General features: G+C 51.1%; 1 pseudogene; it reads left to right on the plus strand.

Moving 5' to 3' along the window:
* The first annotated feature begins 1,687 nt into the window (after positions 1 to 1,687).
* On the plus strand, positions 1,688 to 27,395 carry LOC144279292 (glutaminyl-peptide cyclotransferase-like; annotated as a pseudogene).
* The last annotated feature ends 427 nt before the right edge of the window (positions 27,396 to 27,822 follow it).

A 27,822-nucleotide genomic window follows, 5' to 3' on the forward strand; every position in this document is an offset into this window, starting at 1 on the left:
TCTTAATAGCACTTGTGCAGTGTAAGGAGGCTAAAAGAGGGTGTAAATTCACACTCACTTTACCCGTGGGCTTTAGTGTAAATGAGAAGCAGGCCCTGTGTGTCTGGCGGGTGGGGCAGAGCACCAGGAATCAGGTCTCATGGGGGACACATTGGATATTGGCACTGACTGTAAAAAAGCCTGGTGCTGATTCATTGGGCCCGACTCCTTGTGACTTCAGTGGGAGAAGAGTCAGACCCACGGGGTGAGTGCGGGGGCCCTGAATCCAATGGGAGTGTAAATGGCAGCACACGGGATGGGGTGTAAATTGATCTGAAAATAGATGAAAGGTTGTACGTGGCAGAGCAGTGGAATTTGCACCAATTTGGCATCAGGTGAGGACCAAGTTCGGCCACTGGCATAATGGGAGCAGTTCCCACTGAACCCAAGTGGAGTTCCGCATGCTTCAGTAATGCCCTGCTTGGTGCGTACATGCCGCACTCCGGGCCTGCTCCACAGAGGGTGTGAGTGTGTCAGAGCCTCACTCACTTATGCTTTCAGCTCTGGAAGTCCCGGGGGTTCTGGCCATGACGACGGGTGTGTAAATGGGGGTTCAGCTGGGTTTCAGACCCAGAGTTCCTTGGAACGCAGGGCATGAGTTTTTATATCTTAAGCTGAAGCTCAAGTCACAGACCCTCCGCCCTCTGTGGAATGGCCCAGAGAGGACACACACACCCCAGAGGGTCCCACAAGTCCTCTGATAAAAGCAAACTTCTCCTGAGCATTGGAGGCCCCCAGCAGTTTGACTCCCGGATGAGCCCCACTTACAAGATGGACACCACCTTGGTCAACACACGAGGGGCTGAGCTCATCTCTCTCGCCCATTTTACAGATGGCAGTGACCTCACTCGAGGCGCGTCCCCCCTGCAGTCAGAGGTGTGATTAGAGCATGTGTAGACACGCCTGGGCTAGTTCAGATAACAACAGCAGTAACAACACGGCAGCCTGAGACACTGGGTTCACCCTCGAGCAGCTACCCCATTCTGCCGTGGCTTCACTTCTATGGCTACTCAAGCTAGTGCGACCAAAGCCAACGCGAGTCTGCTCCACGTACTGCAGCCACAACTTGGGATTGCAATGTGCAAAGTGCCAGGCAGGGAGAACCAGACCCCAGGGACATGGCTGCCGGTGGGGATAAGTCATCAAGCGAAGGCTAGTGACTCCACCCAGCTGCTTTCCCAGGTTGTGTCCTGCCAGTCCCCTTCCCTACGTGAAGTCTCTGGAGTAAACAGGCATAGCCCTGCTGGAGTTGGGGCAGCTTTGTCAATTTACTCCCAATGAGGAGCTGGCCCAAGAGGGATAAAAGCAGAAGAGCTGGAGGGAGCTGACAGGGCTGTAAAGCAGGAGGGGGCAGCTCCCCCTGAGTTAGGTGGGGCATCTGGGTTTGAATTTACAAATCCGGCTCATGAGAGTGAGACCCTTCTTCCCCATGGCAGAAAGTCCCAGGCTGAGGTGAGCCCAGTCCAGGGTGACACACAAGGGCCTGGCTAGTCTCTGCCATAATTCAAATGTCAGCTCCATGAGAGAGGAGCTGTTTCACCAAATAATGTTTCCTCCCCACGAAGGTGACCTCCCTGCCCCGACACTGATCCTGAACAAGGGCCCTACCCTCCAAGGGGACACCATCATACTGCTGTGCTTCGTCCCTATGGACACCTCAGTGACGCGCGTCATCTTCTGTAAGGACAGCAAGGAAATTTTAATGCTGCCCAAGGACAGAAACAAATTAATCTTTGAGTCAGCCCAGCCAGTGTCTCCAGAGAGCCCAGGGGAGTATTTCTGCCGCTACCAGCACAAGGACGACAGGAACCAAGAGAAGACTTCTCTCCCCAGTGCCCGCCAGTACCTGAGTGCACCAGGTAACACGCTGAATGAAGGGAGGGCTGCTTAGCACTCAGGGGGCAGGCAGTGGGGGTGCAGTGGGAGCAGCCAGTGGCAACTAGAGTAAAAGTTTCAAAACTTCCATCTCTTGTGCTGAACTCTCCATTCCTGAAGTCCAGCTCAACGCTAATTGTTTTGTTTTATTTTATTTAATGGTTGAACAAGATTCCACCAGCCCTTTCTGAGTTTTATGGAGGTGAAGAACAGGTTTAACCTCTTCAAAAAATGGATCAATCCTTAAATGAGAAATTTGTCAGGTGCATCGTCAGGAATGTCATATGGACTTTGCTTGAAGTTCAGAGCAGATGGGGGTAAACTAACCCGGTTGTGGCCATTTGAAAAACACCCCGGGCACATGCACAGCAGGAAATGATGCTAAATTATAAACTACTTGTGGCTGCATCTCTAAGTTCTGGGCACACATTATCCAGACCCATATTTTGCAATTCTCCCCTATCTAATGACCTTGGTCAAAACCCTGAGTTAAAATCCCTTCCATCTTTTCTTGGCACTGGGAAAGAGGAAGCTCAAAATCTGCCTTTGAATATTGCAGCTCCGACCCATCTCTCTCGTTTATGTTCTAGGGCTTATTTCATTTTAGAGACTCCATGGTAAGGGAACAGGTGCTCAGGCAGGGAACTCATTTAATATGTGGTGGATTCTCCATGGCTTGAAGTCTCTAAAGCAAGACTCGATGTCTCTTTCTAAAAGACATGTTCTAGCACAACAAAAGTTGCAGGCTGGAGATACAGATATCGCTTCTGTTATGCAGGCGGTCAAATCATCAAGTCCCTTCTGGCCTTTAATGTCTATGAATCTATTAATAGATAGAGCTAAAATATTTTAGTCCTAGTACCAACTAGATCTTAATTCCTTTGAATGCAAGAGAAAAGCTTCCATCGATTTCAGTGAGAGCAGAGTTAGCCCCTTATATATATGTCTCTGCCCAGTATCATGTGGAAGAAATTTAGGTTTTGTATATTTTACTTTGTGAGGCTGGGCACAAGGTGAAAAAGGCATATCAATTACTCAGGGTCTGATCCAAAGCCCATTGAAGTCAACAGGAGTTTTGGAACCCAGTTCAGTAGGGTTCCAATTAGTATCTGTTTTCTGGACAATGTATTCCTAATGTCCAGTTCACACCACCACTTGCATAGCCTGTGAATTCAGGACATTAGGGTTTCTCAAATCAGCTTCAATTTTTCAGTGACTCCCTTAGTTTACCAGTGGTTTTCCTGGTCACATGCTTTAAAGCTTAAAGGACTAATCAAGCAAGGTGCTGAGCAGCTGCAAATCTCAGTAGGCCCAACTGGAGCTGAGGGAAGCCAGGACCTCGTGCGGATTTGGGCTCTGAGTTCATCTTTCCTCACCTGGACTTTGGTGGAACTCAACTGATTCAGACCAACTGAGGAGCTGGTCCATTTTCTACTTTCTGAGTAACAATAAAGCCTGGTGAGCTGCTAGAGCCCTCTAGTCTGCATGTGGCACAAGACGTTCTTTTATTTATTTGATCATTGATTTTTTTGGTGTCCCCATATGATGATTTCAAACAGTCACATGTAATGACTCTACAATTTGTGGGATCCTGGGAGAATTTAAAATCCCACCTTTGTGTTGAGATAAAGAAAGCTCTTTTGCCTGTAAAAGTGGTGTTTTAACAACTATTTTGATTTTTACTCAGGTCAGTGGAAAATAAGGGAAATTAATTTACTGATTACGAAGAGATCTTTGTTTGTTTGCTTGCCCTAAACTGGAGGACATAAACCTTTTTGGTGTAAAATGTCAGATTGGGTGCTTGAATATGTGTGTTAATAATTAAGCTGCAGAATTCAGCTCCAGCTCTGAATTTTATTACATATTTGTGGTTTTCAAATTTTAATAGATTTTTAGCTTAGACCTTTTATCAAGTGCTCAACAATTTTGTTGTTTAACCATTTACTCCATTCATGATCAGAAGATCTTACAATCATTTTCCTCAAAGTGACATGATCCGCGGAGGCTGATTGATATTTTGGGACTTCCAGTAGACAGCCAGCAATGTACAGTTGTAGATTGAATGATTCTTCTGGATTTCTTCCAATTTCTTCATGACATTTGCTGTATTGGGTAAATAATCTGTCATAAAAAGATGACCTAATCAATCCTGATTGGATGAAACTCCATGGACAGTGCCGTGGAATTGTCAAAGTACTCCAGAGGAAGCGGGGCCATTAATCTTTAGAAGTGGAGGCAGATGGTGTCCCTGCCTAAACCATCAACTCCAGAAGCCATGTGACATCATGCCCTATGCTTCCTCCCCTACTGGCTGGCCATCAAATGGGTGATTGCCCTGTGATGTTACCAGCATATACATAGAGAAGTTAAATAAAAACATCAATACTCTTGTTGGAAGGTTAAAGCATAATACGACGATTATTTCTTAGAATTCAGAGTGACAACAGCAAAACCAGAGAGAGACAAAGCAGGCTGCTCCCTAAGGAAGCGAGACACTCCTCATACAACTTTACTCTGGGCTGGCTCTTACAATCCAGACTGACAGAAATCATATGACTTTCCTCGGAGCCCACAAGCCCACAAGCAGTACTAGGAACTAGCTCACAAATTAAAGTGATTGCCCTCAATTCTGCCACAGTTTTCAATACACCTCAGAACCCAATATCTAAGACATGTCATAGATAAGGCTGCGAGATTGTCATGGAGGTCACGGATGTTACCGCCGTGACTTCTGCAGCGCCCGGTGTGGCTGGCTCCAGGGCTGCCCGAGCAGCTCAGGCAGCCCCTGGGCCAGACACAACAGCTGCTGCTGGGGCAGTCTTGGGTCACTGCCCCCCGAGCCCCGCAGCAGCAGGAGTTTGGGTGCGGAGGGGGCTCAGGGCTTGGGGTTGGGGCATAGGAGAGGGGAAGGGCTCTGGGGGGGGGGCTCCCCAGAAGCGACAACATGTCCCTCCCTCTCTCTGCACCTAGCTCTGTGCTCTACCTCTGCCCGCAGGTGCCGCCTCCACAGCTCCTATTAGCCGTAGTTCCCAGCCAATGGGAGCTGCGGAGCTGGTAGCCTGCGGAGCTAGGAGCTTAGGGAGGGACATGTCACCACTTCCAAGAAGCCGGGTAGGGAGCCTGTCAGCCCCGCCAATCCCCCCCACATCACCAGCAGGGGTCCCGGGCTGCTCCCACCTGAGCACCTGTGGAGCCCCCACAGACCAGCCCCCCAGCTCTCATGGCACCCCCTGGGCTGCCCCTCAGCACTCGCAGTGACCCCCAGGCCATCCCCCCCAGCACCTCCCTCCCCCCTGCACACCCAGGGGGAATATGTTTATATAGCATTATCTTAGTTGTTAGGTTTAGTACATTGACATGACACAAAGTTTCAGGTTTTTTTTTTGGGGGGGGGGGGAGGCATATACACCTGAAATTTTGTGTGATGTCAATGTTCTTTAAGTCAGACATTGAGGAGTAGAATCTAAGATTTATGGGGTGATTTTACGAAGCCTGTGTCCTAGAAAGAAACCCCAGTCTATTGCTTTCACGCCCACGTACTTCTGTGGTAATTTCTGACATTTTGCTTCTGATTTATATACGGGTTTCAGATTATTGAAGGGAACCATAATCTGTACATCTACAGATATACTTGGGGCCAGCAACTCTGGAGGGGAAGCTTCTGCCAAAGATAACCAGTTTTCTTTAGTTCTGTGTGATTTCTCTGTAAGAAGGGGGAAGCCTTGCACTGAGATTAGACAATTTTGGCCTGTCCTAATTGGGAGCAGCCCCAGGGCGACAGCCTAACCCAGTGGTGAGTGTGTTACAAGTTTCTCTCACTGCCTAGCCACAGAGGCTGTGGCTTGTTACAGCCAAAGATGTCAGAGGCTTGGTTCTTTAGTTCATGAAACAGCAGCTGATGTTTTCGACTCTGGAGGTCCCCAGTTTAGTCCCCAATGTAACAGCCCAGATTCCAGTTGCTGGCACGTCTCAGAAAGGGCCCCAAGGGTGCAGAGCAGGGGACTGACACCAGCTGACCAGGTGCTAGGGCAGGATACCAGGGGGCAAAGAGGAAGCAGTGAGGAAGATCCTCGCAGGAGCGGAGCCAGGAAGGGTTACATGAGACCTCTAACCAGTAGGGCTGGGGTCAGTCAAAGGCCTCCCCCTGGCTTGTCCAGGATGCATCGTTGCTGGGTGAAATGCCCCGAACACACACCCCATGTATGTGGTGTGGGTGGGAAGCACTCAACAAAGACCCGTCCAGCCAGGCGGGGAGTGGGACTTGTCCTGTGCATTTGCTCCCACACTCAGCCCCATGGCGCGTGACCTCTCACCCCGCTCTCTCCCATGTTCCAGGACCTGCTGTTCTGCTCTGGGTCTGGATCCTGCGCTCCACCCTGGTCCTGCTCCTCATGACGGCTGCCCTGATCATCACCTGCAACGTGGAGAAAAGAGCCGTCACTCAGCCTGACCCGGAGCAACAGGAGAGGCCTGCAGGGAATGGCAGGGGAGAGCCCCCATATGCTGAGAGGAATGGCAGGGAGGAGGAGTAAGAAGAGGAATTCGGAGGTTTTGGGGGCCCATGACAGTCCCTGGGGGCACCCGGGGCTGTGAGGCACTTCACTACCAGCTGCCCCTGGCATGATCAAGCCTTGTCTGTGCCCACCAGGGATCAGCTCTCCGACTCTCCCGGCTACAGGCCACACAAGCTGTGCCCTCTAGGCCTCGCAGGGTGATCTCTCTCCAGGTTGGCAATAGGCACACTCCAGCCCCCAGCCCTCCGAGCATCCCCCTGCAGCACCCAGCCCCTGTCCCGCAGGGCACTCACAGCAGTCACAGATCCGCTGCTCCCAAAGGAACAGGGCCCCCAGCTGACCAGCTCCAACTCCAATGACCACCCCGATCAACGCACAGCTCTAGATCCCTTCATAGGGACACCAAGGACAAGTGATTTCACAGAGTGTAGAGATTCGAGGAGTAGCAAGGAGAAGGGTTGGAAAGAAATGGTTCCATGGCCAATAAAATCAAACCACCTTGACTAGAGCCTAGACTCACTGAACGAGATATTTTTATGTCTGATAGAGCAACGCTCACCCCAAAGCCTTCCAGGGTTTTACTCCAGGCTTGGCTGTGATCTCCTGTTCCTGAGACAAACACTGTCAGCCATCTCCTGGGTGAAAGGAAGCTCTTGTCCCCTCTCCTCTTTCTTTCTAGGTTCAGACCATTGTCTCTTCCCAGAGGAGGTGTCTCTTTGCAGACTTACCCTCGGGGTCCTTTGTCCTAGGCTTGGTCTACACTATCAGTGTATGTTAGTCTAACTACATCGATCAAGGGTGTGGAAAATCCACATCCCTGAGCTACGCAGTTATACTGACCTATCCCACAGTGCAGACAGCGCTGTGTCGACAGGAGGGCTTCTCCCTTTGGCCTAGCTACCACCTCTCATGGAGGTAGAGTACCCACGCTGAGAAACTCTCTCATAGGTAGCGTCTTCTCTAAGCAGCACTGTAAGTGTAGCCAAGCCACTGGAAGTGTAGCTGGGGGGAAGGATAGCTCAGTGGTTTGAGCATTGGCCTGTTAAACCCAGGGTTGTGAGTTGGGGATTGGTCCTGCTTTGAGCAGGGGGTTGGACTAGATGACCTCCTGGGGTCCCTTCCAACCCTGATATTCTATGATCTATGAGCCCTTTGCAGATTCTCAGGCCCACACCTGGCCCAGACAGTGCATATAACCTGTCTCCACAGCTGTGCTTTGTTCTGTGTGCTGATTGGCTCAGCCGAAGGGATTGCCATGGCACAGGAGATGAGCTTTTCTTCAACACTTCTGGAGCCTAATCTCTCACTTTTCACATCTCTCTTAAGCTATGTCCCATACAAACACCCTGCAGCAATGAAGATGCCCAGTGGGCTACGGACTCTTGGTAGAGACCTCTCAGGCCACCCTTTGGTGAGCTATTGTGCATATATCTCACCCAGGGGATCCCATAAAACTCTGTGCACCCCTCTGCCCTCGGTCAGTTGGCACCAAGAAGTTCCTGGGTCACCGGGGCAGACCAGAGGGCGGCTGGGATTAGAGAGGGGTCTGTGGGCTGCGTAACTGTGCAGCGATGTGTCCATGAGACTCGGGGCCGGGGGAGTAACTCACTAATGAGAATAGATGGGGCGGGGGGGGGCGGTAACTGATAAACATGGGGCAACAAGGAGTAGCTCCAAGAAGCAGCCCGCAGGCGCTCCTCTGTGGTGAGATCTGAACTTTATCTGAGGGCGTCTTCACTGGCAACGTTAAAGCGCTCTAAAAACCCACCTCCACGCGGGGAATAGCACGGAGGAGCACGGCTCCCAGTGCTGGTGCACTGTCTACACTGGCACTCCACAGCGCTGAAACTTGCAGGGCTCAGGGGGGTGTTTTTTCACACCCCTGAGTGAGAAACTTGCAGCGCTGTAAAGTGCCAGTGTAGACAAGCCCTTAAAGACAGAGCCCTGAACGGTGAGTGTGACTGAGTGCCTTTCTTAAAGGGACATGCACTGTTTCTGAGATTTCCCCAGCAGCCAGCTCACATTGTCTGTCTCTCTCTCTCTCTCACACAAACACACAGTCTCTTTCACACTCACCTCCCAACACATACTCGTATTATTGTTGTTGTTACTTCTTCGTACTTCCTGTAATGCACATATATTCTCTGTAATTTTATTCTTTCAAAGTGTGTGATTTTAGTGTTTTGACTGGTTTGTGCATTTCATATTTTTCATTTCTCTTCCCCTTAAATTTAATGCTTTGAGTAGTGAGTTCTAAAAGGCCTAACCTGTCCTGGCTGGAGTAATTATCCCTATGGTAACTTTTTAAAAATATATATTCTATCTAGTTTTTTTGTTTCTACTGATGGCACCCATAGGCACATACCTCGGTGCACATAACAAAATTTATTTTGCACATGGATGGAAAAAATGAGAGGGAACATTGCTATGGCAGCTCCCGCTCTCTGTGCCCATGTCCCGTAGAGACTGCGAGGCGACTATGTAAAATGGCCCTCCCGCACACACCCCAGTCCACGCTCTTCAGTCACACTGCTCTGTGTGTGTGTGTAAATACAGAGGAACCCCACGGCTTGCAGCAGTGTCATTCTGGGATCGTGCTCCTGTCCCCAGAACAGAGTCCGGCCCCGTGTGTGAGCAGTGACACATTCACTTCATAAGGGTTTAATTTTCATTCCTGCAGGACCTGGCCTGGGGAGAGGGAGCCGTATCCAGCAGGAGAGAGCTGTGGGCCTGTCCCAAAGGGTGCTGTTTGCCTGCCCTCCCTGGGGTTGTGTGTCTATAAATACTGCCAGGGCCGAGGGGATGGGGTTGGGGTTGGGGGAGGAGAAACTCCTGTGCTGGGAACAGGGACCAAAGCCTGCAACCACAGCCCGCGCTCCATCCTCATCTCACGCGCAGCGCGGGGCTCTGTTTAGAACTAGGCTTGGATGGATGAGATTGTTATTGGGAAATATCAGTAAACATCAAGTTCCCTGCATGCACACAAACCCACAAGAAAATATTTCCATCGATAATAATCATACATTTGCAGATAAGCAAAGTAAGAGAAATGCTGCTCGAGACATTGTTAGAGGTTGATTTTGGGATATTTACTGTATATTTTGACATGTGATTATGCCAATTTGTGTCTTAATGGTTAGAAAGCTTTAACTTTTTGCATCTCAACATCTACTGCCATTAAATAATTATTGTCTGACCCCCCCTTTAATTCCCTCCACTGTGAAATATAAATCAATAAATATAAAAACGTTGCTGAAAACCCATGATTTTAACCAATAGTGGACATTTAAACTGATAACAAAAATTTAAAAACCCTTAAAAATCAACATTGACATTGTCAAAATTATAAAGAAAAAAAATTAAAAATTGAGTTCTATGAAGCCTATTTATAACCCAGGGCTGGGACCTGCGGGAGCCACCTGGGGGCATCCTCCAGAAACAGACACAGCACATGTTATGGGGTCAGTCATGTGACTCAGCCACACACACACCCCCCAACTGATGTCCCAGCACTTCCATTGTGATCTGCCCATGTGATTTCAAACACCACATTTATCTTTGGCCTTTCCTCCTTGTTCTGGTGGCAACAGCTAGGGAGCAATTGCCGTAGCATGTCTTTCACCCGCCAGGACTCACAGCCACCTCTCGAGAATGGGAGTCTTGCAGGAGGCTTCCCCAACACTAGCATGATTACAGGCTTCAGCACTGTCTTCAGCAGATCAAAGGACAGCTGGTGACACCAGAGCCCTTTTAACTGATGGCCTGGCTGACTGGTTAAGGCGATGGACTGCTAATCCGTTGTGCTCTGTATGGCTGCATTCGAACCCCCCTTGTGGTCATTGGCCTTTGCTTCTTATCTTGGCCATGGCCGGGTTATTCCTCCATTGCTCTTCTGGTCCTTCCTGCCAAAGCAACTCTTACAATAAACAGCAGAAGAAAAACTTCCAATAAAACGGATGCCATAGCATGGCTTGTACTAAGCGGAACTTGAATCCTGTTTGAAAGACTGGGACTGTCAAGGCTGATTCCCCACTCTGGCACAAGGTGGGGGCCTGCTAGGATTCAAAAAATTAATACTGGCCACTCCAGGCTTGTATTAAACTCCCAAGGTTACAGCTTCTCTCTGACCTTGGATGGATAGATGTTGCCACCACCCAAGTGCAGAACCCCTTTGAGAGCCCAGGAAGGCGCACTTGTGAATTCCTTCCTCTGGGGTACCCTCAAGCCCTTTCACCGCCACCCACTCGGGAGAAGAGTTGAGAAAGAAAACAAAGGAAATTAGTTGTTGCCCCCAGCTAATTAAACAACATGCACAAACCTCTTAGGACACCAAAAACTCAATCCTGTTCTTAAAAAAGGTAAATTTTATTAGAAACAAAAAGAAAGAAAATACATCTGGAACTTTGGCTTTTGCTAGATTTTAAAAGAGCAATTCCAAAAATTAAGCACGCAAAATAGCTTTCTTGGGGGTTCAGCTTAAAGGTTACAAGCAAACAAAAGCACCTGGGGTTAGCACAGAGGAGTCCACTAGCCATAAGAAATAAACAGAAATAAACCTAATTGTGTCTTTCTAAACATTCCTGATCTACTTACACATCTGGGGGTTCCAAATAAGTTGTTCTAGGAATGATCTGATGCTCTATGATCATATCTGGCTTAAAGCTTCTCATAGCATAACTGCTCCCCGTCCCCCTCTTTCCTGGAGAACAACATCAGATGTTTTTACCCCATTTTAAAAAGTTCTAGCCTTCCCATTGGCTCTTTTGGTCAGGTGCCCACTCCCTTTCCTTTACCTGGGGGACTTTTTAAGCCTTTACAGGTAAAGCAAGCAGAGAACAGCCACCAAGAGGGACTTTATAGCTAACTGGCTGGCTGGGTGTCCATAAAAAGGAGCTCCCCCCATCTTCATTTATCACAGGGACTCTTACTAGATATCTCTGCACCACCGCAGGCTTTAAAGGCTATGTCTTCTATTCCTGACTTTGGCTGATCAAAGGACAGCTGGTAGTCTATTGTCATTGCATTTGCTCTACCTATGAACTCTGAATCTGCACCTAGGAACCATAAAGAATATGCTGAGAGACAGAAACAGCAATTGAAAGACGTTTATGAACTGGCCTCAATATGTTCTCAAAACTCTGCTATTCATGGTAAGAATCATTATGGTCAGAAAGTGTATGGTGCTGCCCTCTGGCCAGGGGACAGGAGTACTTGTCAGGAAGGGGACCAGGCAAACTAACATCCTATTGGGAAGATAAAATTCATGTTAGAACATGAAAGGAAAGGGGAGAGTTCACAGAGTAAAGGCAGAAGGTGGAAAAGGAGGTGATAGAGTTTGTCACCACAAGTTTTTGCTTCTCTGGGTTTTCTTGCCCTTGGATATGACACTGTGCTGCACAGCACCACTGCAGAAGATACAGAGATCAAGGTAAATCAGCAAAACTGGAAATCTAAGGGCGAGTCTCTGCTAGAAACGCTACAGCAGCACAGATGCACCGATGCAGCTGCTCCACTGTAGCGCATCTGGTGAAGATGCTCTATGCTGATGGGAGAGCGCTCTCCTGTCAGCATAATAAGTCCACCCCTGCGAGAGGCAGTAGCTATGTGGGCGGGAGAGCACTGTCTACACAGGGGGTTAAGGTCGGTATAACTATGTCACTCAGAGGGTGTGGATTAATCACACCCCTGAGTGACGTAAGTGATACTGAAGTAGGCTGTAGTGTAGACCAAGCCTCTATAAGGACAGAATTTGGACTCCAGTGATTCTGACAGTGAGAGCGAAGACAAACAACATGGTACCCATGGCATGGTGACTCTGAATTCAGAGGCAGAAACATTCCTTCCACGGCTGGGAAATGGAGGTGTTGTTGATCTTGTAAACTTGAAGACAGATGACTAGTCTGATGTGACATCCACATCAGCCAATGAAAGACATGAATGGCAAAATGTGACCATGGACCCGGAAACCATCAGTGCACAAGAGGACAGATCTCGAGAACAATCCATTGTCACATGAGGTCCTCTGACTAGAGAGGGAAGAACCCCCCAGACACTGACCTATGAACCTACTCATCAGTGTCTAATTCCAGCTACTGGTGAATGCACCATGGCTTTATCCTTGTGTTTACATGCTGTACCCAGTACCTATTCCTGTATCTTACCCTGCATTCTCTCCAAGATTAATGTAAATGAAGAGACATTGGCTTCTGGTTTGGATATTGCTCTAGAAAAGGGGTCGATAGCGCTACATAGTTAGTTTTATGTTTCTTGAGTAGATATTTTTTATGTTAATGACTTTGTCTTATATGGTTATACCACTTACCATGTGGGAGCTGGTATTTCATAAGATTTGAGGATCTCTGGGGATTTAAACTGTTCAGAACTGGCTATTTGGCTGGGCAATGGAACAACCCTTGACACAGACATTTCCTGCTTAATGTGAATTAAACCAAAGAGAGATGCAAAAGTTTCCAGATCTGATGAAAAAGGAGCAAGACAAAAGCTCATCTGAGACCGAAACCACGAGCTTGTGGAAGTCATAGGTGTCTGCTAATAAGCCAAATGGCTGGACGGAATGTTTTATATTTTGTTAATGGGAATATTTGGGGGATATTATATTTCCACAGGAGGAGTGTAGCACTGATATGGGAATGTCAGGGTTCTACATACCTGCATCCTGTATCTCTAAGGCTGTGCCCTGTCCCTTTAAGGGTTTGGAGATCTGCTAGCGAGGCTAAAGAGGAACAGTGGGGATGCAAGCTGCACCCCCAGGAGGGTTTCTGTCGTTCTCCAGGGGGACCCAGCGGGTTGCAGCCTGCGTTTGTTTGGGGAGTTGGACATTAAGTTTAATAAAATTCCATTTTTAAAACCATCCCTGGTCTGGCAGTGTAACACATGCTCTGACCACCAGACCCCTACAGTCCCAGATCCAGCAGAGTTGGGGGTAACAGCTTGCACCCAGATTCTGGTCTGGTCAGGTTGGTGGAATTAACACAGCTCATCCCCCCAGTTCCCCTGGGTGTCCCCTGTGCAGCACAGAGACGTGGGCAGCAGTTGATGGGGATGTGGTTTGTTGGGAGTGGCAGGGACCTTGGTTTGCTCTCCCTGAGCATCACAGGCTCCCTGTGCCTGCCGCCCCCTGCTCAGTTCCTCATTTGAGCTCCTGGGGCATCAGGCTCCATGGAGCTGGGGACTGGGGTATTTGGAGCAGCACTGAGGGGTCCCTCGCTGTCCCATCATGTGGTGTGAGCTCACTGCCCTTTTTCTCCATGAGTGCCAGCTTGGGCGAGGGTCTGAGGCCAGCACTTGTGTCAGTGGGGCAGGATCGGAGACAAGGGTGAGTTGGCTGTTCAGGCAGCGTGAGAGGCCGGGTGCTGAGTACCAAAGGGGCCAGAGGGCTGGGGGAACGTTTGTCTTAATAATGGGGAGCTGAGTCAGGGAAAAGAGGAGCTGAGACCTGAACCTTCACTCCAAAATGGAAACAATATCCTGCACCCTGATCAGGTTGCCCGGGGTCAAGCCAGAGTCACTCATCGCCTGCAAAGGTAACAGGGCTAGAGTCTGATCTCAGCTCCCCTCAGGTTTCAGAGTAACAGCCATGTTAGTCTGTATTCACAAAAAGAAAAGGAGGACTTGTGGCACCTTAGAGACTAGTCTCTAAGGTGCCACAAGTCCTCCTTTTCTTTTAGCTCCCCTCAGGTCATTCTGGAGTCCCTGAGGGCTGCAGTTAGATCAGGGGCTACATTCGCATCTTTCATCCCAGAGTAAATAAAAATAAATATTGCAACCTAGTCAGGGTAATTGGATATTAGACCTTGTTTTGACCGATGAAAATGTGACTAGGGTTGCCAGGTACCCAATTTTCAACCAGAAAGTCCGGTCAAAAAGGGGACTTGGCAGTGTCCAGTCAGATGTACTGACCAGACACCAATAATCTGGTTACTGCGGGCGGGAAGGGAGAGGTGCCGAGTCATCAACCCGAGCCAGACCCCGCTCAGCTGAGGCCGCCTCCTACTTGCATCTGGGCAGGCAGGAGACTTCATGTCAGGCTGCAGCTCTGTGACAGAGGGATCCCAGTGGGAGTAGAGAAGGGAAGTGGAGAGGAGAGGAGCCAGCTACAAGGAAGGGGGAGGAGAGAGAGCAGTGAGGGGCGGGATGGGGAGGAGAGGAGCGAACAGGGGTAGGGGCTTGAGGGAAAGGATGGGGCAGGGGCGGGGTCTTGTGAAAAGCGGTGGGAAAGGGACAGGGACTTTGGGAAAGAGGCAGGGAAGGGAGGTCCAGTTGTCTGCAAATAGAAAGTTGGCAACCCTAAATGTGACCAATGCTGGGGCATGGTTTAAGATGTATCAGATGCCCCCAAAACACAAAATTCAGCAAATTGTGAAAGTGGCTTCTTCAGCTAAACCCCCATCCTGGTTATCAGTGGAAGTGAAAGCAGAAATAACAAATAATAATATTAAACAACTAGGAAATGGGGAACTTCATCTCAATAGGTGCAACTGAGGAGTTTGGAATTGTAGACACTTGATAAGAAAAATCTAACAATATCAACGAAAAATCAATGGCATTTTAGGATAAGGACAATAAGGAGTTCTTGAAACATATGGAAAACAAAATATCCTAGCAATCAGTTTTAGTGCAGTTGGAGATGAGGATGGTACAACTGAAAATCATGATGCAGAAAAAGGAGAAGTATTACAAATCTTTCTGTTCTGTATTTGGGAAGAAGTGGAATGACGTACCATATCCTACAGTAATAGTGAAATACTTTCTATTCCAGTTGCACCTAGCGAGGATGTTAAACATCAACTATTAGAATGCAACACTTTTTAAAGGTATAACAAGATGCATTGGCTGGAAGTTGAAGCCAAACAAATTCAGACTGAAAATCTAGCAACAATTTGTTAAGAGAGAGAGTAATTAACACTGGAACAATGGACCAAAGGACGTACTGGATTCTCCATCCAAAGACAGCCGACATGACAAACTTTGGATTGGATACCACACAGTCATTTTACAAGGATGAACATGGGGGTGTATGATGTTCCCCCGAGGTACAGAGCATAACCCCCCCCACACACACCAGCTCCTGCTGCCATGGCTCAGCAGGGTTGGGAAGAACAATTCTGCCCCTGATGGCCTGAGGGGCAGCTCCATCGGTAGGGGCAGGAGCCACCCAGGGGATATATAGGGCAGAGAATGCTCTGGAAATTCTGGGAGGATTCTGGGGGCTCTTCAGAGACTGGGGTGCTGGGAGACACTCCCTCCCACCAGGCTGAGGAGGGGTGATGAGGGGGGGTGGAGAAAAATCCTTCTGGTGACCCAGCAGGGCCCAGGAGAGCTGGGGAGAAGGTCCGAGGGGGCAGATGGGATCCAGGACTGTAGGGTCCATCCCTACAGAGATGGGATCAGCTACTGGGGAGGGGGTGAGAGCTGGGGGAGGGAGCCGGGTGATGTATAGAGTGGGGGACCCTACTGCAGGGACTGAGGCAAAAGAGAACTGAAGCTCCAGAGAGAGACCAGGACAGACACCCCGGGGTTGGGGGAGCAGTAAATGACTTTATTTCAGTGCCAGGGGCCAGACCTCATGTCCCCATGCACAGAGGGCTGGTCACTCTATCTCAGGAGCTGGGATTCTGCAGTGTCGGTGCCCATCCAGGAAGGGCTGTCTCCGGCTCTTCTTTGCCCCATCCCATTCCCAAGTGGGTGCTGGGTCGTGCTCACACATTGGCCGAGGTGGCTGTTTTCCCTGGAGGTGACAGATTGGCTGCATGTGCACGGAAAGCCACATGTTGGGCTGGACGGTGCCGGGCTCAGGACAGCAGATCCCTTCTGGTATCAGATTTCAGAGTAGCAGCCGTGTTAGTCGGTATCCGCAAAAAGAAAAGGAGGACTTGTGGCACCTTAGAGACTAACAAATTTATTTGAGCATAAGCTTTCGTGAGCTACAGCTCACTTCATCGGATGCTTATGCTTAAATAAATTTGTTAGTCTCTGAGGTGCCACAAGTCCTCCTTTTCTTTTTTCTGGTATCAGAGCGATTCCTGAGTCTGGGGAGAAATGGCCCCAGCATTAACATGTCCCCGAGGTGTCTCCTGTCCCCTTCTCCCTGCACCCAGATCCCCTGCCCCATGCTCCCCCCAGCAGACAGGACACTGGGCTGAACAGACCCAGTATGGCCATTCTTATGATCAGGGAATCTCGCTCTGCTCCACCCCCCTAGTCTGACATTGGCTCCGGGGCATACTCAGGGATCCGGCTCATCCCCTGAAGTCGGGAAGCAAATGCTCTGGCTAAGGAAGCACTAACGGCCTTCCCTCATCTTCTCAGGTCATGTCCCCAGCAGGGAGCAGGAGGAGCAGGGAATCTGGCAGGGAAGGGGTTATTTATTGAAGGGGCCCTATACAGCGCCCAGCCCCCCACATCCCACCCTGGGCTTCCCACAGACATAGGCAGCCCCTTCCCTGCACGGGGCTCTGCTACGGCCCTGCTTCCCCACCCCCTGGGGCCCTGGCAGGTGCTCCCTTAGCTGGTGCCACAGGGGCTGGTGTGCTCGGTGCAGGGGGTCGAGGGTTTGCTCCCAGGGGTCTGGCTGTTGAGTTGGGAGCACCATGGAATAAATGTGGATTCCCTGAAGCAGGGATTTCCTGGGGGAAGGGAGAGTGGCTTTTCTGCCCTGTGGAGCCCTCCAAGCAGATAGGGCTCTTCCCCCAGGGAGATCTTCATCTCTGCATGGCTGGATCCAGGCTCCCCTGTAAGCACAGAGAGACGGCGGGTTAGAGGGGCCAGTGTCACCCCACAGGCCCAAGCCCCCTGACTGGGATGGGATTGAGGGGAGGGGAGGACAAGACAGCTGCCCAGGGTGGGTAGGTTTCCAGGGGCTGGAGAGGTGGGAGCTGCTGGCCAGAAAGAGACCTAGTGTCTGTGTGCACTGCCCCCCACCCCCACCCCCCACCCGCCACCACAGACCTACCCACTTGGGGCATTCAGAGTGGGGTAGGGCCAGGCATTGGGGTGGCTCCAGCTCACAGTGGGAAGGGGCATCTCTGGACATCACACACCCTTCATAGCAGCCTCAGTGTGTGCAGGGGACACCCTGGTCTGACTCCTCCCCCCACTGACAGGTGGTACAGGAGCTGGGCCAGCTGCCCAAGGGTTATGTGCAGATGAGGTACCCCCATGTTCAGAGGGGCTTGGCAGACTTGGGGGGCCTTGTCCTGGGGTGGGGGAAGGGATAAGAGAGGGGGGTCATGCCACCTGGAGTCTCCTTCCAGCAGTAACCAGCCTCGGCCATGATCAGCAGCAGGGCCAGCAGAACCCCGGAGACCAGACCCAGACGGAGGATGTTGCCCCAGGTGAAATCCAGGTGCTTCGTGAGGGCTGTGAAAGGACAGCACAGGTCTGTGGAGTTCTTGGAAGTATCAGGGATGGATTCTGAACTCAGCTCCTCCAGGGTTAATCCAGAGTCACCCTCTGACAGCAATGGGTTGAGGGCCGGATTCTGATCCATTACCCCTGGATCTAGCTACCCATCTAGCTATTTAATGAAGGATAGATGGAAGAGGCCAGCTGGGCAGCCTCTGAGCCCCAACTCCTCTGTGCGCCCCCAGAACAGGAACAGACCTGAAAGACCTCTCTGCTCTGCAGCTAACCCTGGGGTCAGGGATCCCGCCTCTGCCTCCCTCAGATCTAGAGTTGCCCCTTTAATCTGTGATTCCACAGAGTCCCTATCCCATAAGAACATAAGAGTGGCCATACTATGTAAGAGCAAAGGTCCATCTAGCCCAGTAACCTGTCTTCGGACAGTGGCCAATGCCAGGTGCCCCAGAAGGAATGAACAGAACAGGTAATCAACAAGTGACCCATCCCATGTCACCCATCCCCAGCTTCTGGCAAACAGAGGCTAGGGACACCATTCCTGCCCATCTTGGCTAATAGCCATGGATGGGCCTATCCTCCATCAATTTATCTAGGGGTTTTTTTTTGGAACGCTGTTATAGTCTTGGCCTTCACAGCATCGTCTGGCAAAGAGTTCCACAGGTTGACTATGTGTTGTGTGAAGAAGTACTTCCTTTTGTTTGTTTTAAACCCGCTGCCTAGTAATTTCATTTGGTGACCCCTGGTTCTTGTGTTATGAGAAGGAGTAAATAACACTGCCTTATTTACTTTCTCCACACCAGTCATGATTTTACAGACCTCTACCATCCCCCTCTCCCCCCCGCCCCGGTTAGTTGTCTCTTTTCCAAGCTGAAAAGTCCCTGTCTTATTAATCTTCCCTCATATGGAACTGTTCCATGCCTGCCAATCATTTTTGTTGCCCTTTTCTGTACCTTTTCCAATTCCAGCATATCTTTTTTGATATGGGGCAACAACATCTGCACACAGTATTCAAGATGTGGGCATACCATGGATTTATAGAGGGGCAGTATGATATTTTCTGTCTTATTATCTATCCCTTTCTTAATGAGTCCCTGAATTCTGTTCACATTTTTGACTGCTGCTGCACACTGAGTGGATATTTTCAAAGAACTATCCATAATGACTCTACGATCTCTTTCCTGAATGATAACAGTTAATTTAGACCCCACCATTTTATATGTCTAGTTTGGATTATGTTTTCCAATGAGCATTACTTTGCATTTCTCAACATGGAATTTCATCTGCCATTTTGTTGCCCACACACCCAGTTTTGTGAGATCCCTTTGTAACTCTTAATGGTCCGCTTGGGACTTAACTATCTTGAGTCGTTTTGTGTCATCTTCAAATTTTGCCACCTCACTGTTTACCCCTTTTCCCAAATCATTTATGAATATATTGAATAATATTTGTTCCAGTACACATCCCTGGGACACACCACTATTTACTCTCTCCATTCTGATAATTGACCATTTATTCCTACCCTTTGTTTCCTATCTCTTAACCAGTTACTGATCCAGGAGAGCACCTTCCCTCTTATCCCATGAGAACTTACTTTGCTTAAAAGCCTTTGGTGAGGGAACTTGTGAAAGGCTTTCTCAAAATCTAATTACACTATACCCACTGGATCACCCTTGTCCACATGCTTGTGGACCCCTTCAAAGCATTCTAGTAGATTCCTGAGGCATGATTTCCCCACTCAGGTACCTGTCCGTGTGGTCCCTGGGCTGATTGGATACGGTGATGTTTCAAGCCCAGTGAGGTTGTTTTCACCTGTAGGTTTAGAATGAGAGCCTGTCAGGGCAGGGGATGAAATGGGTAATCAGGGGGAGCTAAGAGGTAAAAAAAGCGACTCAGCAATTGGGCCCCTCCCCCCTCGACTAAGCCTTTATGGTCACTCTAACCTCCAGGGGGTTATTGGATTTTATCAGCTGGGGAAGGGACTGGTTCTGCAGCTGCTGGCCCTGACTTCTCTGGGCATACTCTGATAGGGAGCATCCCCCTGGGAAAGGCCTCACTGTTCTGCAGCTTGCCCTGGGGGCAGCGTTCCCCCTTCCCTCTGCCTTACATCAACAGCTGCTGCTGCAGCTTCCCCCGGCTGCATGACAAATCCACTGATTTCCTGATCCCACACTGGGCATCCCCTCTGTAAAGCCCCAGGCAGATCCTGGCTGTGAGCATCTCCTTGGGGCATAGACTCTGTGAAGGCTGGGCTGGGTACAGGGCTGAGAGCGGGGACTCCAAACCAGGCCCCTCACCTCTCACCACCAGCTCCACAGGGTCACTGGGATCTGACCAGATGAAGGCTTGTGATGTGCTGCCATAACGTCAGGTGTAGCTCCTGCTGTCATCCTGTATAACACTGCGGATGGGAAACGCAGTCATGTCTGCAGGACTTTCCATGTGATGCAGCGTGGCGTGGTCTCCTCCTTTGTACAGAACAACCCTCAGCCCTGGTACCTACACTCACACTGGATGGTCACGGTGCACCCCATGGCCATTACCTCCCTGGGGCTCACAGAGATGGAGGGTTTGGGATAGAACTCTGCATGCACAAAGACACAGGACTTCTATGGGGGAGACATATACCCTTGCTCCTCAGTCTGTCTGTCTGTCATTTGATCTCTCTGTGCCCAGCCCTAGGGCATTCAGCTGCCTCCCCTTGTCTAATGTTCCCTGCATTATAAACCCAGCAACAGCACAGGTCTGTGGAGTTCTTGGAAGTATCTGGGCTGGATTCTGATCTCAGTTCTGCCAGTATAAATCTGGAGTTACCTCGTGACTGCAGTGGGGTCAGAGATGGGTTCTGATCCATTGCCCCATATCTATCTATCTCTCTACCTACCTACCTACCTACCGATCTATTAATGAATGCAACTCTGACAAGGTAGGAGCTGGCTAGGCAGCCCCTAAGTCCCGACTCCTCTATGCATCCCCAGATCAGGAGCAGCCAAAGAAAGCATCCCCTTATGAAAGGCCTCCCTGCTCTGCGGCACTCCCAGGGGCAGGGATCCTCCCTCCCCCTCCCCCCTCAAAATCTATAAGGTATCCCATTAGTCTGTGATTCCACAAAGTCCCATTGAGGCCCCACTTTACCTGTGTGTGTGGTCCCCGGGCTGGCTGGAGTCGGTGATGTTTCAAGCCCACTGGAGTAGTTTCTTCCTCTGAGATTAGAATGAGAGTCTGTTGGGGCAGGGGGTGAAATGGGCACCCGGGGGAGTGACAAGATGGAAACAATGACTCAGCAATTGGGACCCTCCCCCCCACAGCTCAGGATTTATGGTCCCTGTAATATTCAGGGAGGGTTAGTGGATATTATCAGCTGGGGAGGGTTCCGTGCCGGTGCTGCAGTGGCTGGGCCCTGACTTCTCTGTGTGTCCCCAGAGAAGGAGCATCCTCCTGGGAAGCTCTGCAGCTCTCCATGGGGGCAGGGATCCCCCTTCTCTTCCCCAGATCTATAAGGTACCCCATTAATCTGTGATTCCAGAGAGTCCCCATCAAGGCCCCACTTTACCTGTGTGTGTGGTCCCCAGGCTGGCTGGAGTCGGTGATCTTTCAAGCCCACTGGAGTTGTTTCTTCCTGTGGGATTAGAATGAGACTTCTGTTGGGGCAGGGGGTAAAATGGGCACCCAGGGGAGTGACAAGGTGGAAACAATGACTCAGCAATTGGGACTCCCCCCCCACAGCTCAAGAGTGTTCAATCTGTTTATGTTAAATTGCAGTTATAGGTTCTTATGTAAGCAGGCTCTGAATGAGCTTTCCCAACACCTAGTGATGAGCTGGGGAGAAGACATCAGGAACTGACCATGTTTGAATAGTCACACCCACTCTGCCTAGGTGAGCAACATAATGGGGCTGCTTTGCCCAAATGATCACTTTTGTCTGGTGCTAGATTGCAAATCACTTTGTTATTGCGGAGGCAGAGGTAATAAAGTGTGGTTATCCTTTTGTGAATCAAAGGGAGCAGAACTGACCTTGGTATGCCATGAACGAGGGGGTCACTCTCAAGTTAACTGCATTCAATAAGCAGGAGGTAGGGGTGCCAAAGGCCAGTGGAGATGTGAGAGGCTATTTGTGCCCATCTGGCTTTACGTGCCATTTGACTCTGCACTGTTTAATAACAGAGCTTCTTAAGGCCCAGTTGAGAGTCTCTTGGTTTGGATCACTCGAGCTGACGTCACTGATAGCCCAGTCTAAATATGAAGCCTTAGGTCCGTTGTGGGACAGTGTCTCTGGTGAACGAGGTTGCCTCGCTAACTGCTGGAATCACTGAGAATTGGAATTGCTGAGAGCTGAGTTAAGTGGTGGAACTTCAAAACATCCCAGAGGTTGCAGTGGAGAGGGCCGTGGCAGGGTGACCGATGGCAGAGCGCCGGAGAGTGGCAGAGGGAACACTGGGGGGTGGCTGGCGGTGCAGTCAATGATGGTGGAGTGGCTGGCTGTGGAGTGAACAAAGGCAGACAGCGATGCAGAGTGAACAGCGGCACAGCGACGGCTGCTGAATCACTGCTCAGTGCTGCCCCCCCCCACCCCGGGGTGGGAGGTTAACTCACGCAAACACACCTCCAAACACTGGGTTTTCACTGACCAAGGACAACTGTGAGTGGGATGCGGTGGAGGGAGAGAGGACTGGCGTGTTAAAGGGACATTTGTTTGTCGGACTGTCACATTGCAAGGTGAGAGACTGAGGAAACGGATGCTGCCAATGTACTCTGGGGTGGGTGTTTTATTCATGGTCAGATGTTTTCAAATCATGCTTGTGGTGTTTTCCCAAGTAATGCCAGGTTCCTTTCCCCTTGTATTAAAAGTTTTCTCTTCTATACATGTACTTAGTGCTTGTGAGAGGAGACGTACTGGCTCTTAGAGGTACCAAGTGGGGGGTGTAATTTTTTTCAGATTACTGGGTGGGGACTCAAGCTGTTTCTGTGTTGTGTTGTCAAAAGGAACCCAGCCCTGGTTGCTGCTGACTCCCCCCGGCAGAAGGGTTACACCTAAGCAGTTGCTTATGTTGAATTTGCAGTTATCTAGGGGTTACGGTTTTTCTCTATGCAGTGCAGAATCAGTCACTGTGCGCACATGTCTGTGTTTCTAATCCATGACTGTGCTAGGCCCACAATACACAGTGTGACTAGAGGCCAGCAGCACTGGATGTAATATTCCCTAAGAGATGTGGTCACCTTAAGATGAACCTAATTCGCTCCGTCAGTGTGGTGGTGTGATCCCTCCTTCTAGGGTTTTGGAAAATTGTGATTCTTTTCCTCTGGTGTTTGGAGAAACACTTGGTAGTGATCAACGGGGATTTTGGTTTTGCTCAGTGATTATTTGGTCTGAGAGAAGCTAGATTAAGGGCTGAGCCTTCGTTATTGTTGGACAGAATTGCTGTCCAGACAGTGCAGAAACGGCAGCAGCAGCTGGAGCTCTGCACTACCCAGTGAAATCACTGAGGTTTGTCTGCAGACTCAGGCTTGTGCTTCGGCCCTAACAATGGCTGTGTAGACATTCCTCCTCAGGCTCCGAAACCTGGGCTCCAGTCCCAGTAGAAACAACTACATGGCTATTTTTAGTACCATAATGAGAGCCTCAGTCTGTAGACCTGGGCTTTGAGATTTGTGGCTGCTGGTATTTTTTGCAACGTAGCCATAACCTAAGAGCTGAGAGCACTTGGGGCTGGAGCAGTGCAGAAACTTCAGAAGGTGACAGCAGTGTGCAGTGGCAGAGTGGGCAGTGACCGGAGTGGGCAGAGGCATCATTCGATTTTCCTGCATTCCTCCCCTAAGGCTGGAGCTGAATGCACCTAACGGCACCCCTAGACCCTAGGACTTCACTTATGGTGGACAGCAAACTAAGAGTGCGGTGTCATGGACAGAAAGGGGAGTGGTGTGTTAACGGGACATTTGTCCGCTGGTCTTTCAGAAAGGGGGAAACTGAGGCAAAGCCACTGCTCCACCTGGGCCCAGGGATTTACCTGTTGTTTGCATACGTTTGAGTCATTGTTGTCATGTTTTCTCAAATTAATGCCATTCTTCCTTCTCCCCTTAATAAAATATTTCTTTTGTCGCACACAGACTCAGTGCTTGCAAGACAGGAAGTATTGCTTCTTAGAAACACCCAGGGCTGGTGTTTAGTTTTCCCAGATTTCTGGGTGGGACCTCAAGCCAGTGTTGTGTTATAATTTTGAGAGGAACCCCTATATATTGAAGCCAGAGCTGGAACTGGAAGAAGGGTTACATATGTATTGCAGAGGAGTTTAATCTCCTCCTTTGTACAGAACAACCCTTATGCCCTGGCACCAACTCTTTCAGAGGGTGGTCACAGCTCCTCCCAGGGCCATCATCCACCCTGGGGCTCACAGAGATGGTGGGTTTTGCACAGAGCTCTGCATGCACAAAGACACAGGACTTCAAAGCGGGAGACACAAACCCTGCCCCTCAGTCTGTCATTCTGTCCCACAGAGGGGTATTCTGGTGCCTCCCCTTGTCTAATGTCCCCTTGGTAATAAATCCAGTGACAACACAGGTCTGTGGAGTTCTTGGAACTGGCGGTCTTGGGTTCTGATCTCTTCTCCCCCAGGGTAAAACGAGAGAAACCCGCTGAGTGCAATGGGGTGAGGGCCAGATTCTGATACATTACCCTGAATCTATCTATCTATCTATCTATCTATCTATCTATCTATCTATCTATCTATCTATCTATCTATCTATCTATCTAATGCACACAGTTCTGATAAGGCAGCTGCTGGCTGGGGAGCCTCCTCTGTACAGCCTCAGATCAGGGTAAGCCTGGGGAATTTAGGAAAGACCTCCCTGCTCTGCAGCTAGCCCCTCCATCCCAAATGTAAAGGTGCTCCTTTAATCTGAGATTCCACAGAGTCCCCATCCCAGCCCCAGTACCTGTCCATGTGGTCCCTGGGCTGGATGGAGCTGGTGATGTTTCAAGCCCAGTGGGGTGGCAGCTTGGGAAAGACAGGGCCGCACCTTCCTGGGGGCCACCGACTCGGCCGTGCCCTGTGCCATCCTGCTGGAACTGGCCACGGCCTTGGACGTGGAGCTGCTGAAGGCCAAGGAGCAGGTGAGAGTTTCCCAGGTTGGGGGTTCTACTCTTGTCTTGGGGAAAGGAATGGAGTCTAGTGTGCAAAACCGGGGGGGATGGGAGCCGGGACTCCTGGGTTCTATCCCTAGCTCTGCTGCTGTCTTGGGTGAAGTCCCCTCACCTGTCCAGCAGTGCCAGGTGTTGAGTGATCCCCATGTCTCTCCCCAGGGCTCTGAGGTGACGCTGCAGCTGCTGTTCCTGGATGGCGAGGACGCCTTCCGGGAGTGGAGTGAGAGGGATTCCCTGTACGGGCTGTCCATGGCCAAGGCTCATCACCAACCGGGCACCAGCCAGCTCCAGGCTATGGTGAGAGCCGCCCGCCTGCCCCTCTGAGGAGTTCTGCATGGGGGATCTTTCAGGCTGGAGGGAGATGGTGGGGGTGCCTGTCCGGGGTAGGCGGGGGGCTCAATCTGTCTGCACTGGATCTTGTACCAATCCCTCCCTTAGATCCTCCTGGGGTGACTGGGCCCCTACAGATTTAAACCCTCGTTGCCTCCTTGCAGAGCCTGTTTGTCTTGCTGGACCTGCTGGGGGCCCGCCACCCGACCATCCAGAACCACTTCCCCTTCACCGCCTCCTGGTTCGACCGGCTCGTCGGCATCAGTACCAAACCTTCCTTTCTTCCAGGGGTGGGAGGGGGCTTGCCCCCCCAGGCACCTGTAGTGGGACAGCTACCTCCTCCCCCACCCGCCAGTCCTGATGGTCCTGTGTCTGTCTGACAATGAATAAAGGTGCCTGGGTTCTAGGCCCAGCTCTGGGAGGGGAGTGGGGTCTAGTGGTTAGAGCAGGGGGGCTGGGAACCAGGACTCCTGGGCTCTATCCCCAGCTGTGAGACAGAGCTGGGAGTTGGGGATTCAGTCCCCGGGGCTGTTGACCTGGCATCTTTCACCAACACTTTATTTCCCTCAAACACGACTTGTCAGGTTTGAAATCTCCCCTCCCTCCCTGGCAGTGTCTCCATGTCCTCAGGGAGCTCTGTTGTGAGCGGCCAGGTGTAGCCCCCTGTGGGGCTCGTTCTGCCGTGCCCCAGCCTGGCAGGTCCCAGGAACCAGCCCATTCCTCACTCTCTTCTCTGTGTCGCCCAGAGAAGCGTCTGCACCAGCTGGGCCTGCTGCAGTCCCACCCCCGGGAGCAGACGTACGTCCAGAGGGAGCCTGTCTATGGGCCTGTCGAAGAGGACCACGTCCCCTTCCTTCGCAAAGGTACCTGTCCTGCCCCATGCTACCGGACATCCAGGCGCAGAGCAGTGTGGGATGGACAGCTGGGGAGGCCTCCCCGGGGGAGCCAGGGCAGAATGTGTGCAGACAAAGCGTGGTGAGACTCCCCCAGGCTCCCACACAAGCCTGGCCTCATGAGTGGAGCAAGGGACTGAGACCTGGGTTCAGGTCCTGGCTTTGCCGCTGCCCTGCTGGGTGACTTTGCTGCTGTCTTCCTCAGTTTCCCCATCTGTGAAGTGGGGGGAATCATTCTGACCCCCTTTGTAAAGTGCTTTGGGATCCCCTGAGGACAAGGGCTATGCAAGAGCTAGGTGTTATTTACAGGGGTAAAATGCTTTATAGATGATGTTTGCCTGCCTGGCACACTTCACCCCAGAGGTGGCTGCATTTTGAACTTAGGCTCTGGGATCCTTGGGGGTAAAAGACTTTATAAACATATCATTGCTATCTAGCCACTTGGCCCTGACTCGCTTGATGTCTCTGTCCAATCTGGTTCCCATAATGCACCTGGCCAGCTGCTCGTTGCTAGGTCAGGGGAGCACACGGCTCCTAGACGTAAGGTCAGGTCGTGCCTAAGGGCCTGGCTCCATCTACTGAGACAGTGTGCGCATTTAGAATGTCGCCCGTCGCCCGCTAGTGGCTGGGCCACATGGGGATAATAGTCTACTACTGCTGACAATAGTGGAATTACTCTTGTAGCTCCAGCAGTAGAGGCTGGTGCTTGCAGTGATGCAGATCCTGGGTTGGATCCCTGCTGACTATCCACGTATCTGTCTGGCCGCAGGAGTGCCGGTGCTGCACCTCATCGCCACCCCTTTCCCGTGGGTCTAGCAAACGATGGAGGACACGGAGCAGAATCTGCACCCCCCGACTGTGGAGAACCTCTGCAAGATCCTGGCTGCCTTCCTGGCCGAGTACCTGTGGCTGCGACTACCCAGAGCCTCCCCTCCCTGGGCCTCGCAGGATCCTTCACCCCTCCTGGGCCGAGCTCCATGGGGCCAGCAGCCAAAACACCCTAGGGACCAGGCAAGGTGGCTTGGGGGGCCTGGGCTGTGGCAGCCCCGCAGGGTTTTGGGGAGGTGTTACAATGCTGGGAGGATGGGAAGGGAGATTGTGCTGAGTCTGTTCCGGGGCTGCAGCGGGGCTGTGGCCGGCCCAGGAGTGAAACCTCTTGCTTGAGGCCCTTGAGCCCCTTCCTGGGCTTTACATGCCCCCCAGAGCTCCAGCCGCCAGGGCCTGGACTAGCCTCTTCCCAACAGGGAGCCTGGATCCCAGCTGGTCGCGTCCCCCAGGGTCCACGGCTCAGAAGCAGAAATAACTGGGCTGAACCTGGACGGTGCCAGGGGCAGGACACCGGGGGCTGCGGGGGGGCCAGACCTGCACTCTCTGCAGTGTGGCCTCCAGCTGCCAGCCCACCAGGGGTTGCTCCTGTTTACGGGGCCCGTCCAGCCCTGGGGTGCTGGGCTCCCAGCCTCGCTCGGGGGCTGCTCCACAGCGACTCTCGTAACAAAGAGCTGCCCTGTCAGTGCTGCTGCCCCCTTCCCACATGCTGGGCAGCCCTGGGCACTGTGGGGCTGGGACACTGCTCCTGGCATGGCTGTTCTGTCCGCTCTGGCCCCTCCTGCCAGTCTCCAGCCACAGCCCCAGCTCCCATCAGCAGGCGCAAACCCCA

Source organism: Eretmochelys imbricata, chromosome 23 (assembly GCF_965152235.1).
Source record: "Eretmochelys imbricata isolate rEreImb1 chromosome 23, rEreImb1.hap1, whole genome shotgun sequence".
Lineage (NCBI taxonomy): Eukaryota > Metazoa > Chordata > Testudines > Cheloniidae > Eretmochelys > Eretmochelys imbricata.